This window comes from Neomonachus schauinslandi, chromosome 14, assembly GCF_002201575.2.
Source record: "Neomonachus schauinslandi chromosome 14, ASM220157v2, whole genome shotgun sequence".
Classification (NCBI taxonomy): Eukaryota; Metazoa; Chordata; class Mammalia; order Carnivora; family Phocidae; genus Neomonachus; species Neomonachus schauinslandi.
In genome coordinates, this window is record NC_058416.1 from 4,213,070 (window position 1) to 4,226,000 (window position 12,931).

Consider the following 12,931-nt stretch of genomic DNA (forward strand, 5'->3'; position numbering starts at 1 on the left):
TGGTGACTGTACCTCAGTCATTGCCTTCCCTGTCTTAAGAGAGACAAAGCGATGCCTCGACATAATCTTCACTGCCCCCTAGTTGATCCCATACTTCAATCAGGGAAGGAGTTTGAGAAAATGTCATTTTATGAAATATTTAAGGAACTATATAAGAGAAAATAAATAGCTCCATGAAGCTTCCTTGAAAACATGGTAATACTTTGAAAAGGGGTTTTTAAAAATGGTATGTGTTTACTGTGTCTGTGGCACATGCAAAAAAAAAAATGTACTTAAGTGCCAAGAAGATATCAATAACTAAAACAAACAAAAAGTATTACCTGACACGCTATCTTATTTTAGACACAAATCAGCTTACTTAATTCAATTTTGAGGACATAAATATGAAATGGACAGGAATCAGAAGCCAGTCCATGGAACACCAGTCTCCTTCTGACCACAGTACAACATCAATTTAATTACATAGTATGATTATTTAAACAATTTAGGTCTCATTCAGAAGCATCAGACTAAAGTGGTTCTCTTGATAAGAGAAAAAAAATTTAATGTTATAACTTTCAGTGTAAAAGGGCTTGCAAACATTTTTGTTAATTATGTATTACAGCTGTCCTTCATAAAGTTAATCGCCAATAGCTGAAAGGCAACAGAATCTATTTGCATATGTACATGAAAGGCATGACATATGCAAAAATATGATTTTAATTAGCATTCTATGATATGAAGGGCTACAAATCAAATTGGCATGTTATAAGATTCTTAACATTAAACACTGAATTCATCTGGACATGTATGCACAAATGGGCAACGTAAGGCTGTAAAGTATTATGGCCTTATGGAAGAGACATGCCAAACGCTACGACTGAAACAATTTCTAAAAAGGTGAATGCCTCTTTTTTCTTTTGTTTTTTTCATGTCTGGTCTATTTTGGTTCTTTTCCTATAATATTAGGGAACCTCAGTTTCGAGGCTAAAGTAATATATTTGTATTTTTTAAATGACTGTGACTTCATTATTCAAATAATGTATTTGTATGCGCTGAAAATGGCATCATTCATTCTTTTTTATATATTAGGTAATAACTACAGACAATACACGCTTGACAGTATAAATAACTGAGCACACTATCAATCATTAAAATGGAAAAATAATGATTACGTGTAAAGAATCAAACTGTGATGATATTAAAGGCTTAGCAAAAAAACAGTACAAGATATTCTATATTTGTTTCTGCTTGATTTGGACAAAATAACATTTTTCATTTCCTTAAAAGAAGAACGCAGTAATAACAGTCCATTTAAGTCATAACTTCCCTACTGTCCTCTATTTTCTTATAATTAAAAAAACATAAAGCTAATAGCAAAGTGCAAAGGTTAAGAACCCAAAGTTGCAAAGCACAGCTTATTTACACGACCAAGTATAATTTAAGAGATGTGGGCTTAGAACCACAGTGCAGTTCCTAAAAGAAAAAACTTCTATTAATTAAAATGTGTAAGCTTTAAGAATTGAAACAAAAAATAATACACTGCACAGGGGAACAAACTAAAGTACACAGAGAGGGAAAGCTTCTACCTAATATAATCCTTAAATTACCTGCTGACTGTCTATAGACTATTGGGAGGAATAACAATTTTTTATTATTATGGGGAAAATTTATAATACTAAAATACACCTCAATTATACTTAAATGCAAAATGTTCATTCATCTAAAATCTGACTTAAAGTAAGTATAAAGGCTATAAATTTGGTCTACATAAGTACAAGTAGCATCAAAGTCTCAATGTCATGCTCAATTAAAAGCATGACTAAAATCATCTTACCAGCCTATCTGAACATAATATTGCCAGCAATTAGTGATTACTGAATGTAGTCTACCTCTCACTGCCATCATCTTAGTATTGCTTTAATATTTTTAACATAATAATTGCTTTGGAAATTTTATAATCTATAAATCACCAGAAATAAGACAAAAATAGTCCCAAATTTGACAAGCTATACAATCGAAACGCCTTGCTCCTGATGAATATTTATGCCTGTGTACATTCATTGCGTTTCTTCACATTTACTGGCCACTCACTATGTGTGTCACTAACGAGTAAAATCAGACAGAGCTGCGCCTTCATGGAGCGTTCACTCTATAACGTGCAGCGTCTCAGCAGGATGAAGCAGCACCAAGCCTGCCCCGGCCCTGCAAGGACACCGCTGGTCACATCGGCACGCACCAAGACCAGCACCTGGACACACTGCAGAGCACAGTGACAAAACCAGAGTGCCTGCCTCAGAAAACGTGAAAACTAGTGAGGGAAACAGGTAAGAACAAAAAGTAAAACATGCAGCATCTTAAATCATGTGATAAGTAATAGGAGAAAAAAAAAAAAAAAAAACGAGACAAAACAAGAAGCAATCTGAAGTGTCAGGACAGAATCAAAATTTTACACCGGACGGCTCTGGAACACGGTCTGTGCGTGAAGGGGGCAGGGGCCTGGGCCGGGGACGGCGCAGGGGACGGAGCAGGCCACAGAAGGCAGGGCAGCCAGGACAGCTGGGGGTGAGCCCGTGAGCGGGGCCTGCTCTCAGAGGCAGAGGTGGTGGAAGGTTAGGGAGGACAGGGCAGGGCGGGGAGGGAGTGTTGGTGTGAGCAACAACCTCAGGGGCTGGTCCCCCGGTGAGCCCAGGCACTGCAGGCCCAGGGTCTGACTCCCTGCCGTGCGGCTCACAGCAGCCAGAGGGACTGGACTGGGGCGGGGGGGACGACTCTGAGGTACCCAACAAGAGGCCAACCTCTGGTCTTGCTGTCAAGGGGGCGAGAACCATGCTACAACATACTCTCTGAGGCTCTCCATCTGCAAATGCCTGACAATCTGAAGGAACACCTTGAAATCATAAAAACTAGTGTTTTTAAATATGATTGATTTCCAAGTATCTATAATTGCCTAAAATAGCGTCACTTAAAATTGTTTTTGGTGTCAAAAGAGCAGACTAATAACATTTACATCCTAGCTATAGATTTCTACTTTTCAGGACAAACCTTTCATATTTTAACTTCTAATTTTAAACTAATTTCTCCTACATGATCTATCGATCTAATCAGAATCTCCTCCTTTAGTCCCTTAGGTTTTATCACTGCAGAATTATTTCCACTTGAGAGTCATGAGAGATTATCTGACGGATCTCCCTAAGTAAATAAGAGACAGTGCCGCGATTACAGGGAAGGAGAAGTGGAAAGCAACAGAAACCAAGAACCACGGCACACCAGCATTCCCTAACGCACACATTCAAGTCAGGCGTTCAGTGCAGGGGCCAAAAGTCAGGTTTGCACAGGTGGTTTCTCCGGAACTCGAGCAAAGAGCAGTATGTTTCTTGAGTTTTTGCTATGTCGTGATTTCTGTGGCCCTCATCTCTCTAAGAAGGGCAAATGTTCCTCAAAGACCGGCCTGTAGGATAGAATATCCAGCTACTTGCAAATGTCTGATGATCAGGTCAGTGTAGGCTATACGGGTCACAGGAGAGAGAACTTCAGGTGCTTGTAAGCAGTTACAAGCCAAACACGACAACACGGTAAGTTAACAAGAATCTGTAAGACACGGTAATTCAGGACTATGAGGCGAGCACATGTACTTACTCGTTAGGTCTCACTGAGGGATCCAGAGCCCCCCACCCAGTTCTCCCCCTGGCCCCCTCCACACCCGCGCCACACTTCCCAAACTGCTTGTAGGAACACGGGCTTCACCCACAGGAACGCTGAGTGAGCCCAACAGTAACAGAACTGACAGTTTTCAGTCACTGCTGAAGCAGCAGAAAACTTAAAACGCAAACCCCACAAGCTCAGACACCTGGCATCAGAGCCCAGGGCGGCGGACCCGACAAACGCTGGCGAGTGAGCTCCGCATGCTGAGGTGAGCAGAGCACGGCTGCCTTGCTCGCAGTAGCCCCCAGGCAAGCACAGCGAGCGGGGGGCAGGCGGTGGAAAGGTGGCCATGGCCCCGTGGCCCGCTACGCCTGGACTAACTTTGAGAACGCTGAGTACCTCCTCCGAGTTGCGAGCCCCTGGGTGGAAAGGGCAGGGAAACAGTGCTTCAAGGGAATTTTATAAGAACTGAAGAAACAGGGGCACCTGGGTGGCTCAGTCGTTAAGCGTCTGCCTTCGGCTCAGGTCATGATCCCAGGGTCCTGGGATCGAGCCCCGCATCGGGCTCCCTGCTCGGCGGGAAGCCTGCTTCTCCCTCCCCCACTCCCCTTGTTTGTGTTCCCTCTCTCCCTGTGTCTCTCTCTGTCAAATAAAAAAAAAAAAAAAAAAAACTGAAGAAATACTGGAAACAACACAGCACGAGGAGAGGTAAGGACAGATGAATGAATAATAGCTAACATTCATCACGCTACTGATACACAGATGTGATTCTCTATGCACGTGTATGTGTGTGAATATACATGTAAATGTACATGTCATGCCGGGGATCTAGTTACAGCCAGGAAAAAAAAGTTTAAGGATGTCAACTACAAAAGCCTCTGCTCCACTGGACCAGTTAACACCTTAATCAACACACATAACAGCTTTAAGAAGATTTCAGTTGATGTACATAAGATGACCTCAAAGCTCAAGATGCAGAGATCTGGGCGCCTGGGTGGCTCAAGTTGGTTAAGCAACTGGCTTCGGCTCAGGTCGTGATCCTGGAGTCCCGGGATCGAGTCCCGCATCGGGCTCCCTGCTCAGCAGGGAGTCTGCTTCTCCCTCTCCCGCTCCCCCCGCTTGTGCTCTTTCTCTCTCTCACTCTCTCTCTCAAATAAATAAAATCTTAAAAAAAAAGATGCAGAGATCTGACAAGTCCACCACCTCAAACAAAAACACCTACCTACCTGAAAGCCAGCAGCCTAAGATGTAAGCAAGCACTCACGCTGACTCATTTACATTGTATTTCTATCTATTTATATCAATCTCCAAGAAGGGCAGGGGGAGGAGGGCGGCAGAAACAAAGCACTCTAAAACTAAATGCAGCAGCAAGCAAGCAAAGAAATAATGAATGGTCACACACTTCCAAATGGCCACAAACCCAAGGCCTGGTTTGTTCCTCCTTTACAGTGTGATTTTGAGCCGTAAGTCTGGATTAAAAACAATAATTTTAACTAACTAGGGGGAAAAAGAAAGGCTTGAATGAGTAAAAATTCTAAACTTTAGTATGTCTTTAAAGGAAACTCCTATTTGGTATTTTCCAAGCATTTATACACATATTCTAAATGCTAGAGCCCCCTAAGAAAGGAAACCTACACGTACTACCGCATCCCTGCACCCCTTGCTCTTTCTCTAGGACTTCACTGGCGTTCTGAGTCTCCAGGGCCCACCACGGACCCCCCAATCCTGTCCCCTCTCTCTGCACTGCACCCCTCACAAAAGGCCCTCACTTTCCTAAAAGGTGAACAACTCAGGTTTCCTATCAATCCTTGCAGGTGCCACCAAAGATGCAGCAGACACTACAGAGGACCACCTCACAGGCAGTGTCCAGCTTTAACCCCTCACAGCACTGCCACTAAGACATGACTCTGGACCTAAAGTGCTTGCTGTCAATCGCCGGCCTAGCACGAATTCATCGTGTAAGCTCAGATGTGTTATTTAACGAAGTGCCTTTGGTTTCCTCGTGTATCAAATGGGGTGGTAGTAACTGTTCCTACCTAATAAGGGTGCGATGAGGATAACATGATTATTGTTTGCACAGTACAGAGCGTAGTGACTCACACATTCTTAACATTATATAAATCTTTACCACTTTTAGCTCTTACCCACCCTAGGCTCAAAGGTTCAAGACATAAACACCACCCCCAACATTTTACCTCTGGAATCGGGCACCAAGTTAGCAGGAAGGGGAGCTGCCTGCCACACTATCAGTCTGCTTAGGAACGCCACGTTCATAAGAACTACAGCACAATTCAAAGGGATTCGATTCAAACACTAATTAAAAGGTTCACGTTTTAATACTGTCAGTAAGCACTGGGGACCCAAAAGCAAACAGCACTCAGGCCTAAGCAAAGAACAGACAGGAGAGCAGTGAACAACGATCAAGAGCGTTAGGGGCCATCACCAAGATGGCAAGCAGAGGCCGCAGACAGCAGGAGCCTCTCCAAGGTTCCAGGGAGGCCTGGGAGCAGAACGGTTAAACTGGTTAATGGCTGCAGATTCCAGGCCCATGAAACAGGACATGCAGTGGGGAGTGAAATAACACAGAAAGGTCAAGAAAGACTGCTAGAGAATTAGGTACAAGTCTGAGATAACAAAGGAAAAAAACAGCAGAGTTCTAAATCATGAAGGGTCTTACAAGTCATGCCAGAAACTTTACATTTTATCCAGATTCTCAATATTTGCCAAATACCCTATAGATGACTGCTCTGCAGGATGTTAATAGGGATATTACCAAAAGGGGAGGGATGGAGGGCAGGGCTGAAGTCAGACTGGGGCAACACATTGGGTTAGAAGAATGAGAGCCCACAGGCTTCCCAGTGGGAAGCAGTTCCTGAGCACCCGAGTCCCAAGAGAGGGAGGGGAGATGTGCACAGTTCTCTCTCTCAACTTCATGGACCACTAAATATTTGTCACAAAAACCAATGTCCATCTCTTAGACCTGCATCTTCGGGACACATATAGAAAGTGCTGCTCTGGAGTCTGGGGGACGCTGAAACGGAGACAGGAACGTGCCCAGGCGTACACTTTCTAAGGCACTGGCTCCGCCGCCTAACTCCACCACTGACAGTGTGGGTGATCCTGCTCCTCTCTTTCTGAATCACACTGATCCGCTCCTTCCCGATGTGTAGTGTGGGGATAATAATACCTCAGAAAGTTGTAAAAACGAGGTAACAAAGACGCATTATTTAGCACTGGGCCCATCCCACAGCTATCATTCAGCGGCCGGGAACTAGCACATACGGAACACCAAGCAACGGACCAGGGCCTTGGTGGACTAAGAGGAACGAAACGCAGTCTCCATATTCACAGGGTTTAAAACGCAGGTGGTGGAGGGGCGCCTGGGTGGCTCAGTCGGTTAAGCGTCTGCCTTCGGCTCAGGTCATGATTCCAGGATCCTGGGATCGAGCCCCACATCAGGCTCCTTGCTCCTTGCTCCTTGTAAGGAGCCTGCTTCTCCCTCTGCCTGTCGCTCCCCTTGCTTGTGCTCTCTCTCTCTCTGATAAGTAAAATCATTTAAAAAAAAAAAAAAAAAAAAACGAAGGGGGTGGAAACAGATATCTAAAGAGGCCATGTCCGCATGATCAGGAAGAAACAAGACATATATTATTTTAAAACAGGGCTGATGGTACACTAAAACTTCTCAGTTTTAGTGTACCAATTCCCATGTACAAATGGGAATTGGAAAAGGTCCCCCCTTGCTCTAAAATCAACAGTAGTGATCAACCAAAGTCATCTAATTCGCAGTGAGCATATAATCGGTGTAAGCTAAGCAACTTAATTTTCATCACTGTACATATTTATAAGCAACATTCTATGAACACAGTAAACCCTGTACAGCTGACAAAAAAGTATACACAGGATATTAAATAATGATTCTCCAAAGAACGATCACAGTCCATTTCCCCACACAGGTTCTGGATATACAACAATATATTATCAATAACGTGATTTGACATTTGGAGCAAATGTCACTTGTCATTAAAAATATATATGGAAATTTTTGCCATTTTGCTTAATATGTCTTTTTTATGATTAATAAGGTATGACCATTCTGAAAGTGACTGTAAATGAAGACTACTTTTATACTATAGTTTTACATGTTAATTTCAGTTTTTAATGGGACAGTATAAAAGATAGATGACTTATAGATTTTCATATTGCCGTAAGTGTGTATTTCTCCTAATGATTCCACATCATAGGAGCAATGGCCCCTTAAAGACGTCCACATCCTAATCTCCAATATCTGTTAGGATACAAAGCAAAGGGGAATAAAGGTGGCAAATGGAATTAAGGTTGCTAATCAGCTGACTTCTGCATCGGAAAATTATCCTGGATCAATGTAAACACAAGTGTCCTTAAAAGTGGAAGAGGGGGCGCCTGGGTGGCTCAGTTGGTTAAGCGACTGCCTTCAGCTCAGGTCATGATCCTGGAGTCCCTGGATCGAGTCCCGCATCGGGCTCCCTGCTCGGCAGGGAGTCTGCTTCTCCCTCTCCCACTCCCCGTTTGTGTTCCCTCTCTCGCTGTGTCTTTCTCTGTCAAATAAATAAATAAAATCTTTAAAAAAAAAAAAAAAAGTGGAAGAGGAAGACAGAAGAAAGGAGTTGGAGAAGGAGATGTAACTATGAAAGCAGGGCCAGAGAGAGGCTATGTTGCTGGCTCTGCTGCTGGCCCTGAACATGGACGAAATGGGCCATTAGCCAAGGAATGCAGGTGGATTCTATTAGCTGACACTCAACCATCTTCTTCCCGAACAACCTTCTCCCAATGGCTTGAGTGTTCATAAATGAACCTTACCTATCTCGATTATTATGAGGGTTGCAAAATGATAATGTTCTAATTCTATCATTCCTCCTACACTTATCAGAATGACATTCTTCTACAAAGAACTTCACCACTTACCCGTCTGTCTCATGCTCTCTCCCTTGTTCCCTTTCAAGAATTTTAAATGGACTCTTGGATTTTCATGTCTATGTCATGTTTTATAATCAATTAGCATAATTATGCCTTATAATTCTCAAACTGTCCCCAAATTGGCCAACAGAGACCCTTTAAAGCTGTCTACTATGTCCTTTTGACATCATTCCTCAGTGTTTGAGCATTTCCTTATCTTCCAGCAGAAGATGTTCTAAGCTCACCAGGCCCCTTCCCTGCTGCAGAGCTGGGAATCAGCCCTAGTTTCTTACAGGAAGGAGTGGTATTTACATAGCAAGATGCAGCTGCTAACTATGATGGCTGCTACTGGGATATCACTGAATCAAAGCCCTTTCGGGGCACAAAGCTAGGAAATAAATGAATAAACACACAAACTAATAAATATGGTGTGCATATTTCCTGGTGACGAGGGAAGGAAACATACACAGAGGATCGCAACTCTTGGTAATGAGTATTCATTACAATAATTGATTTTATCTATCCATTATGCTGTAATACTATATAATAGGTTTCCAAGTGGCATACAAATATGTTTTTGTATTAAAAAACCACATTTTATATATAAAAGCAAAGTTTCCTATTCAAACAATTCTTTTTGTGCATCCTCAAAGCACACATGTACTGTTCACTACTACCTTCTTAAGTCTCTAACAGCATACTCCTTTGCACAGGTTCTAAACCATCCCTGAACACTCCCTGCTTCTCACTACCGTCAACTCTTCTTCCTCTTACCTTCAAAGGGTGACCTTTTCATTCTTATTTCAAAGCTGTAATTCATTTCCTGGGTGTCATGCATAACCTCTTTGTGGATGACTCTAAAATACGTATCTGCACCCATGGCCTTTCCTGGGGCATTTTTTCTTCTCTGAGCTGACAACACCTTAAAACATGTCTGACCCTCAGTCATGATCTTCCCTCACAATGGTGTCTCCAAACTTCCCTAATTCTAACAACTGTACCACCTTCCCAATTCAATAATCGCATCCTCAGGTTCATAAATCATCAGCTGTTTCTTCACAAATGTTCCCTATCAAGACATTGCATACTTCTCTTCCACTAGTATAATTACACTAGAGCAAACCATTTTATCGGAATGCTAGGGCGTCAAGGCGCTCTCCATTACAATTCACCCCATATACCACCATCACATAATCTTCCCATAAATAGGTTCATACTGCACCTCAGCTCATAAACATCTTATGATTCCTTACTGAACTGAATAAAGCACCAAGCCTTAAACAAGCAAATATTTGTTTTCAATAGTCATCTGAACCAGTTACCCCGATTTCTGGAATATACCCTAGAGAAAACATCTGAAAAAAAGGCAAAAAAGCTGCACTCCAACTAAAAAATAAAAATATCCTAAATGCTCAGGAGTAATGGCATGATTATATGAGAATATTATGCATCAATAAAAAGTACAGAAAATTTCTCAAGGCATATTAGATTTAAAAAGACAAAAACATTACTTACAATGTAACCCCGTCCTCTGACATATAAACATACAAGCACATACGTAAAGCAAATACAAGTCAAAATCACTTAACATGAGACGTACTTTTAGATTACTTATATTCTTTGCTTTTCTACAACTGGTAAAATTTTTAAAAGTAAAAACTAGCATGCTGCTTTACACTTTACACAGCACACGTGTGTCTCCTCAACGCACTCAGCTATGACTGAACGAGGAGCAGCACATCCACCGCTGGCCTGACCTGAACTAGGAGGGCCTGGGACTCCAAGAACGGAGGCACCTGCGACTTTTACAAGAAAATGTAAAAATTTTTTTACAAAGAAGCTGAAGATGCAAATGTAAGAGTCACATGTCCTGACCTTGCTACAGAGCTCTTTCCGCCATCGTGCCCCTCCTGCCTCATGAAAGAGTCCACCTCATGGGAGACAAGAAAACAGAAAAAGGGAATGCTACAGAAACCAAAGTATTCACAATTAAAATCAACAGTGTATTAAATGCCAATCTAAATGAATAGGACTCTTGACAAACTAATGAGTGAAAAATCAAGTAGCTGATGTAGGACAGAGGTTTTAGTTCTTGTTTTTTTTAATTCACTGTGATTCAGAAACTACTCATAATATTTAAAAAGAAAAAGTTTATCCTATGATGAAGATACAAACTAAAAATTAATGACCTGTAAAACAGGTCAGATAAAAATAAATACAATGTGGGGTGCCTGGGTGGCTCAGTGGGTTAAGCATCTGCCTTCGGCTCAGGTTATGATCCCAGGGTCCTGGGATGGAGCCCTGCATCGGGCTCCCTACTCAGTGGGGAGCCTGCTTCTTTCTCTCCCTCTCCCCCTGCTTGTGTTCTCTCTCTCACTGTTTCTCTCTGTCAAATAAATAAATAAATATTTTAAAAAATTAAAAAAAAATAAAAAACATTGTCAGAGTAGATCAAAAACAAAACCTAACTATATGTTGTCTACAAGAAACCCACTTTAAATATAAAGATACATACAGATTAAAAGTAAATGGATGGGGGCGCCTGGGTGGCTCAGTTGGTTAAGCATCTGCCTTTGGCTCAGGTCATGATCCCAGGGTCCTGGGATGGAGCCCTGCATCAGGCTCCCTGCTCAGTGGGGAGCCTGCTTCTTTCTCTCCTTCTGCCCCTCCCCCTGCTTGTGCTCTCTCTCTCTCTCTCTCTCTCTCTCTCTGTCAAATAAATAAATAAAATCTTTTAAATAAATAAATACAATGCAATTGGTTAACAAGAATCATTATGCTTAGAAATAAACATAAAGATGCTGAGCATTATTAAAAACAATGGCCAGTGGGGATAGAGTGCATCGGCTTTATTATGAACAAAATCAAGATAAAAGAGATATTTTACTTTCAAAGCGTCAGAAAGCAAGATCATGCTATGGTTGTTGTTAAAATGTAAAATACGCTGCACAAAATAAAACAACAAATAAATGAAGTCATACAACTTTATTCACATAACATATGAAATGACTTGTGTTATATATCTTCCTAAACATATTTGTAAACAGGTTCCTATTTATATTGTTTTAAACATGACTTCACAGAGGAATATTTTCCATCCACTTCTCTAGCCTATTTATTAGCACATTACCTTAGATGAACACAGAAAAAAATCCTGAAGTTTCTCAAAGGAATTTAACTCCGTCCAAAACTTTATGTGGCAAATAGAGAAAAAAATTTACAATTATATGAGATTTGTTTACTCCAAAATTCAGATGTTAATGGGTGTTAAATAACACTTGAAAATTTCTCAAACTTTTTTACCAAATCATTCATTTCTAGGCCAAACCAATTATGTCCTTCATGGTTTCTCAAGTATCTTACCATAGCAAATGCCCTTTTGGTTATAATCATCACACAGAACCCAAAACGTCCACATTTGAAATGTACCCTTGTAATTGTACATAAATCAACTTCCTTCAAAAACAAATTATCGACATGCCCCAATTTAAAATTACTGAGAATCCTTTAATACTCAAAAATTATAATGATTGGGGCGCCTAGGTGGCGCAGCCATTTAAGGCTGTGGGATCCAGCCCCGAGTCTGGTTCCACGCTCAGTGTGGAGTCTGCTTCAGATTTTTTCTCCCTCTCCCTCCCACCCCTCCCCACTCACACTCTCTCTTTCTTAAATAAATGAAAATCTTTAAAAAAAATTATAATTATCTTCCTGAAGAAACAAAATTTACAAAATTTTTATTTATTCACAAAAACCAAAAACTCTAAGTGTCACACGTCTCCTGAAAGTAAGCATTCTGTGTGCAAAAAAGCAGCAGTGAGCTCTTAGATATAATACAACCCTAGCTACAGCAATCAGAAATACTCCTCCAAGAAACTGCAAGGTAGCCCCCCCCACAAACTCACACATGTGCACACATGGCCTTTCCTACATTCTACAAGGGAGGAAGGGGAGACATCCAGGGAGTCAGCACTCCTCCTTCTCAAGGGTTAATTGCACTGTCATTTAATAAGGGGTCCTATAAGAATATAACTATTACTATTGTCAGAATTATAAATATTACACATTTCCAAAGACCTTAATTATAGACTTCCCAATATTAACCACATTCTCTTTTTTTAATAAATTTTTAAAGATTTTACTTATTTATTTGTCAGGGAGAGAAAGCAAGAGTGAGCACAAGCAGGTGGAGCAGCAGAGGGAGAAGCAGGCTCCCCAGCTGAGCAAGGAGCCTGATGCAGAACTTGATCCAAGGACCCGGAGATCATGACCTGAGCTGAAGGCAGACACTTAAGGCACTGAGCCACCCAGGCATCCCAGCCACATTCTTAATAGTAATAAAAGCCATCACCTATTAGGGTGTTTTTGTTTTATTTGT

General features: G+C 41.5%; 1 protein-coding gene across 1 annotated transcript in view; it reads right to left on the bottom strand.

Annotated features, from left to right (window-relative positions):
* Nucleotides 1-12,931, bottom strand: part of ZNF407 (zinc finger protein 407) — a 440,591-nt gene that overhangs the window by 278,496 nt on the left and 149,164 nt on the right. The gene's annotated exons all lie outside the window — the stretch shown is intronic.